Here is an 11,359-nt window from a genome sequence, read left to right as displayed (position 1 = left end):
ATGGAAGTGAAAATTAAAGGGACAAAATTATGCTGAAGGGAATCAAACCAGGGTCTTGGGGGATAGATCAACACCCAAACCATTATGCCAAAGGTCCCCAATAGTTTAAAGTCACAGCAATTTGTATTTGTCTTTTAAATGTTTGTTAAGGATAAAAAAAGTAAACAAATTATTATTTAATTAAATAAATTGCTCAAGACTAATAATTTTCAAATAAATTTGGTTCGTTTAAACGGTTAAAGAAATTTTTTTGATTAATACGGTTCGGTTAATCGAACCAAAATTTATTTGAAAATTATTAACCGAACCAAATTAATTTAAAATTATTAACCGAACCGAATTAACCGAATTAATCGAAGCAAAAATTAGGATAACTCAGTTCGGTTAATCAACCAAAATTTATTAGAAATTATTAACCAACCCGAAATAATTTTAAAATTATTAACCGAATCGAATTAACCAATTTTTTAAAATTATTAATTGAATTAATCGTAGCAAAAATTCGGTTAATTCGGTTCGTTAATCGAACCAAACTTTATTTAAAATTATTAACTAAACCAAATTAATTTGAAAATTATTAACAAAACCGAATTAACTGATTTTTTAAATTATTAATTGAATTATTTGAAGCAAAAACTCGGTTAATTCGGTTCGATAATCGAACCAAAATTTATTTGAAAATTATTAATTGAATCGAATTAATTTGAAAATTATTAATCGAACCGACAAATTTCGATGAATTCACTCAATTTTTTAATTAACAATTTTTTTAATTTTCTAATTTATATAAAAATTAAATATTTTTAATTAAAAAATAGTTTACAATGAATTTAATAATTTATTTAAACAAATAATTATTTAATTTTTTATCCTTAACAAACATTTAAAAGACAATACAAACTGTTGTAACTTTAAACCATTGGGGACCTTTGGAATGGTTTGGCGCTTGCTCTATTCCTCCCCCTTGCGTGACTCTGGTTTGAATCCCTTGGAGCACAACTTTATCCCTTTAATTTTCACTTCCATTGGTGGTGACACCTGATAGGATAAAAAATTATTTAATTAAATAATTTAAAATTCATAAATAAAACATTCCAATCATATATACACATATCACGTCTAATTGAATAGTTAAATTTATTTAATTGAATTAAAATAGTGACTAATTTGATAGAATATAAATATTAAGGACTAAATATAATTATGTCAATTAAGCTTAATAGACACATCACCACCTCTGTTAAAATTAATAGCCGGTAGTTAATTTAATCAATTAAATAATTGGGTGGTCTGATTGATTCAATTGAAAGTTCGGTGGTCACATTGATTTTTTACTATAGTTTAGAAGTCTCCCGTGTAGTTACCCAATTTAAAATTAACTCTTGACGCTGAGTTGCAGACAAAGTCATCTATAAGACCAGAGGGCTTTCTATGGTTAATTTTGGGAAAACTACACTTATAGTCATTTAACTTTTATGATACTCTAAATTTAATCACCAAAATAAAAGAACTTTCATTGCAGTCTTTTATTAAGGAAAATTGTTATTTTAATCACTAATCTATTGAACTGACATGACACGCCCACATATTATAAGTAGTTGAGTCAACATGTTCACATGTTATTTATTTAAAATGTGAACCATCTTATTAGTAAAAAAGTTGTTGAAAATATAAAAATATACATTAGGTGAGGGTGGAATTCAAACCTAAAACCCCGGTGAAGATTGACCTAACCACTAGTCAAGTTCTTAGTTTGATATATTCTTCACGAAATAAGATTTGAAAAAAGACTTTAGATCAGTGTAAAAATATGAAATAGCCTTGTAAAAAATTATATAGATTATGTATATAGCGTATATATAATAGAAAATCTGCTTTAGTGACCAATTGGCTTGCATAAAGTCCAACCATTCAGCAGGCTGCCTTGGTTCTTTCCAATAAATAGCCTCTCCCCCATATTCATTTATAGAACATAAATGCTCCCCAAATATTGTACAGGATCTGTACAGATATGAAAATTAAGAAGAAGAAGAAAAAAACTTAAGATCTAGCAGGCATATGTTTTGACATGTTGCAAGCTGCAAAACAACTAAGGTGATGCAGTTTCGTCATCAGAACCATCGTGTGGGTTCCCCTGAAGTCCGGGGAAAGACTGCAGCATCACGGATTCACCAGAACTGGGAAAGATTGTTGCATCATTGGGTTCACCGGAACTGGGAATTTATGTGCAGAACTAACAATGGTTCGTTCATTATCATGCCGACTTCCTTGCAGACCCGATTGAGAACTGTAAGGAAATCCCTGACCACCAGAAGATTCTAAATGGATGAGCTTCTTCCTTAGCTGAGTTCCCATGGAAGAATTGCGTAATCTCCTTCACTAGAGATAATGCCTCGTTCTCGTGGGCTTGAATCCTTGGAATCTCCTGCTCAGCCCATTTTCATAAACCTGTTCATCGATTCCGAAAATTTCTCTTTGCTCTCGTATGACCCATTGTTTCATTTAACCTTAGAACCTCACTGACGTGTTCAAGGCCTCTAGAAAGCTTGGAGACCTCGCCCCTGAGTACCTCTGAATCCATCGCGGCAGCTTTTTAACGTTGGTGAGCTCTGAACTGAGACCCGAAACAACTTGTAAACCAAACTTACTGCACCGAGCATCTTCGGTTGAAGCGGAGTTTGGTGTTTGGTTGGTATTTGAAAGACGAGCACCCTCACTTCTTATGATTTCTTGTACAACAAATGCAGGAGTGTGGTCTTACCATCAGCACCCTTGACATCGACAAGCTTAAGAAGTGTATCGAGTTTAAAGGCTTGCGCATCGCCTCGATTTGTCCGCAATTCATGCGGTTCCCGGTCTTGAGGACAGCCTCTAGAAGCTTCAAAAACGTCCTACTATTTCTCAATTCCTCACAGCACCTGTGAAAAGGAAAAAAACAAATGAAATTTATGAAACATTGACAGTGTTCCTAGGAAAGAACCATTGCTTGCATGCTTAGGTAGTAACAAGTGTGCAAAACAGATAGAATGATGGAAATCAAGTTGAATTACCTCTAGAGTTTCGAAAGAGTTCTTAAGATATTCGACTTCAGACTCGAAGTTGGCTATGTACAGCATTGCATCCACCCTTTTAAACGCAAAGGGTATATCGAGAACTGTCTTCAAGAATTTCTCAGCAGAACCAAGCTTAACTTGTGAATCATCTTTGTACTCCTCCAACTTACATTCTTCCTTTGTTGGAGCCATTCTCAATAAACTTTGAAGCAGTTCAGTACCGAGTGTATCTGCATTACCTGTACCATCATAGATGTGGAATTTTCGAGTTAGGATCATACAAACTTTTACACTATTAGTAGTTTTCATCTAATAACTCTGTTCAACCATATCAAATGTGAACAATTCTAGTTTGTTGTTTTAATTTTACCTTCTAAGAGGGCTTCAGAAACTTCCCCACGGTCACATTGAGTGCCTTCAACAAAATTGCAATGTTCTGTGCCATTCTGGGATCCAACACTCTGTTCTCCGGGTTTGATGATGGACAACCGAGCGCGGAGTCAATTGTTTTGGTTTAGAATTCGGCATATTTACGACAAATAATGTTTCAATCATCTCCTCATTCAACCTGCAGAAACAATACTCACAAATTATTCAACACAGAAGTAGAACAGCATTGAAGAACTAAACAAGAACTCCACAATTGAGGAAGGATCCCAATCGTACTTAAATGAGCTTGATCTAAGATGATCCCACACCATTTCACGATCAGAGCTGGCTCTCACTTTATCCCAATGTAATTGCTTTAACTTGGGTTTTGAACCTTCCTCCGACTCCTCCACTGCCTCGGACTCGGACCTTGTAGGCACTTCGAGAGGAGAAATCCTAAACGGCGTTGAAGATGATATAAGAGGAGGTTTTTCCCATTGTCGTCGAAGTGGTGGAGGGCGTGATGTTGTGAAAAAGGTACTGATGAAACAAGTTTTTCCCAGAGCCGTCGTTTCTGTGGAGGTGGTGGTGGGGGCGGTGGAGACAAGATAGGCTTCCGTAAAGCCTTGCTAAGTCTTAAAGGAGATTCATCAGGACATTTTTCCAAACTTCTTTCGGGTGATGAAGAAGCTAAAGATGACAAAGAAGGAGCCTTGTTGTAATCCGAAAATTCAACCTTCAAAGGAGACATCTCTGGGCTTTCCTCGAAAACTCTGTTTGGTGGAGATGGCGAAGCTGGAGATAGTGAAGGGGGCTGATTATCTTCATTCAAAGCTCTGACTGGTGATGTAGAAGCTGAACAAACTGAAGAATCATTAATTGGAGAGTCTTTAACCGGTGAAGTAGAACCACCAGCTGAAGCTAAAATCAAGGAGCCTTCATGTTTTGAACGAAATCCTTGAATTTTTAATGGATGCATCAAGTTTCTCGATCAATACTCTGTTTGGCGAAGACAATGAAGGATCGCACGCTTAAATTATCTGATTCTTTTACAAGAGCTCTATCTGGTGATGTAGAGGTCATAGACAACGACGGTGATCGAATGTGTGCATCAATGGACGCATTTGAAACTCGTGGGGAATCAGTTAAAATCCTCTCCGGATATATATAAGGTTGAATATGCACGGGTTCTGGAGATTTCGGGTCGGATCTTCGTGGACTCAAGCTAACCGGTGGAGAAATACTGAGGGACTGAGACCTGGCAGGTGAACACGAACTCGAAGATGAACAGAACAAGTACCGCTAGACTCCATTGTTTTCACATCAATCGCCGTAAATACTCTTCTTGACCCGGATCCGGTTCCACTCGAACTCTCTTGACCGCCCAACGATCCTCTTGGCGAATAAAACTTTTCTTCTTCTTCTTCTACTTCACAATCGTCTTCTGTACTGATTCCACTTCACCGTCTCGAAAGTTCCGGCCCGTGTTTTGTCGTGACAGAGGCGGTAATGGGAGGAGCTCCGGAGAGTACATTTTTTCCGAATCCAACCCGACATTTTCCGGAGAATCATTGGAACCGTCTTCGAACCGGCTTTGTGAATTTACAACAGTTCCCAAATAGAGGAATTCGGAACTAGTCGTGGAATTCGTTCTCTGCTTCCGAACACCAACATCGTCATTGTTATTATTATCGTTGTGGTAAAAATTTAATCTACCGCTGTTGTTGGATCACGGTCTTTTATCGCTAAAGCAATTATGCTCCCGCCTACGTCGTCTGCAGAAGACGAAGGCGATAACGCCGGCGACAATGGAGGAGGATAAGACGGCGAAAACGACAACCACAAGGAGCTTTTGGGAATTATGCTTGGGGGCAGGAGTGTGGGGGACAAGGGAGGAGATGTTGGCGGGAAAGGAAGCGAAAGTGGAAGGTGGAGGAGGCGGAGGAGCGGAAGGAAAGGAAGGAAGAAAGGGGAACCGGGAGGAGAAGTGACGGAGGAAGAAGATAAAGGGTATTCGGGAGTGGGAGGAGAAGGAGGGGAGGAAGACGGTGGATCAGAGAAAGGGTGGAATAAGGTTCGTGGAGGATCCTACGACTAGGAACGCAAAGCGTTTCACATGTTGAAAGCAAGCACCGTGAGAAGAAGAAGAAGGAAGAGGAAAGCATGGTGGGTTTTGGAGGTTTAAGGGAAGGGAGACATACAGGGAAAGAGAAAGAAAATGTAAGGAAAAGGATTTCAGATTCAGGGTATAGTTGTAGTTGAAGACTTCAAGTACCAGTAGCAGTAGGAGGAAGACTGATATCAAATTTTAATACTTTTTAAATTTAAATAAATATTATAAAAAAAAACTTCGAATCAGTGAGCAGAAATTTTGGCTTCCGAACGAAGAAATGCATCCAGCTAAGATTCTGCTGATGGTGGTGGAGCCATTGTTTACGGCGGGGAGGGTTTTTGCATTTGGTGGGGAAGAAAGGACTCTTCTTTTCTTTTCTAATTTGTATTTCATTTCCACGTAAAAACAAAACGGTGCCTTTAATTGGCAAAACTTTTGAGATAATGTTTCGAAAAAAATTAATTTACGAGCTATTACACTCTCAATATTAATTGTTTAAATAGGGTGAAATCCACGGTGTTGACCGTAGGTCGTCATAATCCGGGCGACCTTGTAGGTCTTGTAGGTCGCCACCTACCATTGTTCAAATAGAGAGAATGAACGTGTTGCATGGCACATGCACGTCCCAACACATAGGTCGCTATGTCCTCCGGGTGACCTACCCTCGTTCGGCTTGCCTCGGATTCCCTCGCATAGCTCGCTCGGTTACCTTCGGATGCCCTCGCATAGCTCGTTCGGATGGCCTCGGTCGGATGGCCTCGGATGCTCTCGGATGGCCTCGGATGCCCAGCGTGTTGGGACGTGCATGGCACATGCATCTCTTGTAGCTCGCCGGGAAGATATGGCGACCTACGCCCAACACTGTAGATTTCACCTTATTTGAGCAATTAATCTTGAGAGTGTTTTATCTCGTGAATTAATTTTTTCCATAACATTATCTCGAAAGTTTTGCCGCCTTTAATTTATTGTAATTTATGTTTATTTAAGAAAATTAAAAAAATAATTTAATTATCACAGTTAAATGGTACCTTTAAATCATTGATCTGAAATTTAATAGTCTTCAGTTTATATGATAGAGATTAATTAATATCAACAAGTGAATAATTTATATATAATAAATTTACACAATAAATTTCAAAATCATGTATTTTTAATAACTGGATTGTCAACCTTCCATCAAATCTTAGAATCTCATGAATAAAATTATTAGATTTGTCAAATGTAATATTGATGGGGGAGAGAGGAAAATTACAGGAGGGAGAGAAAAGACGAGGACGAGGGTTGGTTTTTATTAAAGGAAGGGAAGGGAGGACGGTTTGGGGTTATTTTTCTTTTAATTTATTTAATTATTTTTTAAAAAAATTAAATTAATTTTTTTAATATATATATATGATATATATATTTAACGAATTTTTAACAACCATTATGACATAAATACCTAAAAATATAACAAATACACCTACTTTTAACTAAAACAATTTAAAAACTTAAAATTAATTTAAACACAATTTTTTACATTAAATTTATTTTAATAAATTAGTCCGCAAGCATTCTGTAGTGCTTAGAGCAAATAGCAAATTAGAAAGGGAAAAAAAAGGACTATTTGATTGATAATAAGCAAAAAGGGCGCGAACGGGATATTCAGACATTGATTACCGACAATTACGTCCCGCATATTTAGGTCAATTTAAACGGTCGGACTTTCAACCTTTTCACTCTATTCTGCCTCTTGAGGGCTCTGATAAATAAATACATTGCCCGTCACTTCAAACCACACCTTTCCTTTCTAAATTCACACTATTAAAAAATACATTTATGTAATATTTAATATTAAATATTGAAATGGCAAAATAAGCCCTTAATATCTATTAAAATATTAAAATAATAATCATATTAATCAAATAATTTTATTTTATTTATTATATGATGATTAAATTAATTAAAATGTAACGGTATCAAAAGTCTACAGCTATCCATAATTCCATAATATATATAATTGATTTACACATTTTTTTATTTTAATGTTATTTATATAATTTAAAGTTTAAGATTTAATATAATTTAAATTATTGTACAATTTATTTTATATTTTAAATTTTAAAAACTAAAAAATAAATAAAAGTTTTATTAATGAAGATAAATGTGATTTTATTATTGACTACTGATTTTATTTAATACTACCACTATTATTAAAGAATGATTTGATAAACAATAATCAATGATAAATATCAAATAATAATCTATAATTTATTACTTATAAAGCATTAAATCTATTCAAAAAAGTATATACATATTATATATATACGTATATATGTATATATCTATTAAAAATATATATATTGAATGAAATGAAAGTATGATTTATATAAACGAACTTACTAAGTAGTTACAAGAGTCATTATTATTGCTAAAGGTTTATGAGTTCAAACACCAACGATTACAAAAATAATTAAATTATTATTAAATAATTGATAATAATTAAAACATATAATACTTCGTATATATTAACTTAATAAAAAAATTACAATTTTTAATAGAAAGGAAAATGAAAACAGTAAGTGTCGGTGCAGTTGTAAACAAGAAGACCTTTCACACGTGCTTTGGAGGATTTATTTTTTTGCATTTCCTATAGATATATTTATTTTTTAGTTGTCGCACTACTGTTTTGATTTTATATTTAGACTATATTTACATTACTCGACTACTAGTTAAATTATATTTCGATTATGAAATTAAATATTTTTGTTCTATATATTGTTCTTAATTTCTAGTTATTTTTACTATTTATTTTTATTCTGTCACTTCAAATGTGAAGATGACCATGTTAATAATTAACATAACAACTTATTAATTTTATATATTTTATCATTTTAATTATAATTATAAAAGTATCCTCGATATTTTATTTTTTAAATATTTATTTGTTAATTTGTTTTTTTTTTTTTCTCATGCCAATTATTAGTCTTGCTTGTTATATTATTCCGTTATTTTCAGAAAATCAAAATTACATGAATAATAAATAAGAGATTTTATTTATTAACGTCGTAAAAAATAAACTTATTCAAGAGAAGTACTAATACTCTTTTTATACTGATATTACCCTTTGATCTTAACTTATTAAAATCGATATCGACTTATAACAATAGTATCATACTACCCTTTATAATATCGATACTGTCATAATCCACGGCTATAGTTTTAATTTTAAACAGGTATCGATACTACTGTGTTCTAAGTAGCTTCTTTTGCAAGAATTAAACCCAACGATTATAGTTTTAATTTTAAACAAGTAGTATCGATACTACTCTGTTATATTATATTTCGATTATGAAATTAAAATATTTGTTCTATATATTTGTTCTTAATTTCTAGTTATTTTTACTATTTTAATTTTTATTCTGTCAACTTCAATGTGAAGATGGCCATGTAATAAATAACAACTTATTTAATTTTTATATATTTTATCATTTTAATTTTATAATTATAAAAAGTATCTCGATATTTATATTTTTAAATATTTATTTGTTAATTTGTTTTTTTTTTTATTTTTCTCATGCCAATTATTAGTCTTGCTTGTTATATTATTCCGTTATTTTTCAGAAAATTCAAAATTACATGAATAATAAATAAGAGATTTTATATTTATTAACGTCGTAAAAAATAAACTTATTCAAGAAAAGTACTAATACTCTTTTGATTATACTGATATTACCCTTTGATCTTAAACTTATTAAAATCGATATCGATACTTATAACAATAGTATCAATACTACCCTTTATAATATCGATACTGTCATAATCCAACGGCTATAGTTTTAATTTTAAACAGGTAGTATCGATACTACTGTGTTCTAAGTAGCTTCTTTTGCAAGAATTAAACTCCCAACGATTATAGTTTTAATTTTAAACAAGTAGTATCGATACTACTCTGTTATAAGCAACTTCTTTTGCAAGAATTAAACTCCCAACGACTATAATTCAACTCTCACAACTTCAAACGACTAAAAACTCATTTCAACATATAAAAACAATCTAAAAACACTTGAAGAAAGTTACTACATCTATCTAAACTTAAAGATCAAAAAAATAGAGTTTTCATTCTTTATTTCTTTATTTTCTCTTGTGCATAATGTATTGAGCTTTATTGAATATATTTGTATAAATTTTTTGTGAGCTAAAATTTGTAAATATCTACCTTGAGAGGTTTTTTTGTTTATCAATAACTTTATGGATCATTTGTTCTAATAAAGGAAAACATCTACCTTGAGAAGTTTTCTTGAAATACCTATTAATAGCGACGTATTTCGACAACTTTATGTTATCACACGAGGTGCATGATGGCACGAGCGACCTTATGGATCATTTGTTCTGATATAACATGTATATGGATATTTTGGAAGCTTTTGATGAGCTCAAACGTAAAGTCTTCTCAATCACCCTCCAAAGAGGTATTCTTAACTAGTACTATTCTCTTCCTCATAGTTCTATTTATGATTTTAGAGTACTGTCACAATATTTTGTAGGACACTTCTTTACCAATAAGATCACCATCAAGTCTGGAGTAACTCTCCTTAAAGTAGTGCAAGAGCCATGTAATCCCTTTAGGATTACGTTTTGGGGTTCAGTCAAACCACTCATAATAATAAGGATTGAAGTAAGATCTAGAAATTGTTGCTTTGTGTCAAGTTTGACACACGAACACTTGTGTTACACGATCGTGGAAAGAAAGTTGGACAGATTAAACAATATATATAAAATGAAGACCGAAGAAATCGTGTGAATAGTAAGCTCTACTCAAAACCAAACTCCGAGTACCAGTAGGACCATCTTATTTACAAAAAAAACAACATAAACCTTAGCCAACCTTCATTCAATACGACATTGACCCAAAATAATAAAAAATATTATTTTTATTTAATAAAAATATTAATTTAATTAAAAAAATATAATATAGAAAGATATTATTATAATTATTCATAAATATATAAAGTAAAATTATTTTTTCGGATCAGGTCAAATATTTTTTATTTTAAATCTAAATCCGACCCGACTCGAACATCATCTTTAAAAAAAATCCGACCAGATTTTATGTCCATCCCTAGTCAATTCAGTCCCCATTATATGCGTCATAAACCAATTTAACATCTTTTAACAGGTTGGATTCACAATCTATCCATATCTATATCTATATTGCCTTTTTTTTTCCTTTCAAATCTTGGTGACTTTGTCCTATTTCTTTATGGACCTTTTCAAGTTTATAAATAGGAAAATAACAAAAGCATTTGAAAATGTGTCTTCTCTACCTCATCTTTAGGGCACCATATGGCAGAAGCTATAGCCAAAACCTGCAAAGTTTGACCTAAAAATGAACCCACCCAACCTAATACAGTAATAAACATTAGTTTAATTAGTTCATGTATAGAGCAGTTCATATTTCAAATTTCTTTCTTGAACTTATTTCTAACTCAGGCTTTTAGTTTAATTAGTTCATGTATTATTTTTCGAATCGAACCTTTCATGGTAATTTTTATCTTCTCTTATTCAAACCAAAAACATCTTTAGGCATTTGATGGCAAGAGATTTTGCAGGCAAACTTTATAAAGATGCCTGATGGAGAGAAAAGGGAAATGAAAGTGGAATAAAGTTGCTGTATCATTGCATAAATGAAATTTTCATAAAGATTTTGCAGGAATTATCATTGGGGATATGCAGAGGAAACGAAATGATTGGGGATGTTAAGGTAAAAGCAATGAAAAAAAAAGGTTGAAGGATATCCTAGGGATTGATGGGAGCATGAACATGAAGAAATATATAGCAAAGGGAT

The 11,359-nt window shown here is 32.8% G+C and overlaps 1 pseudogene; it reads right to left on the bottom strand.

Moving 5' to 3' along the window:
- Nucleotides 1-1,886: 1,886 nt before the first annotated feature.
- LOC120114000 lies at nt 1,887-5,711 on the bottom strand (annotated as a pseudogene).
- Between the last annotated feature and the right edge of the window lie 5,648 nt (nt 5,712-11,359).

Source organism: Hibiscus syriacus, unplaced genomic scaffold (assembly GCF_006381635.1).
Source record: "Hibiscus syriacus cultivar Baekdansim isolate YM2019G1 unplaced genomic scaffold, ASM638163v2 tig00110216_pilon, whole genome shotgun sequence".
Taxonomy (NCBI): Eukaryota; Viridiplantae; Streptophyta; class Magnoliopsida; order Malvales; family Malvaceae; genus Hibiscus; species Hibiscus syriacus.
This window is presented reverse-complemented; position numbering and strand designations above follow the sequence as displayed.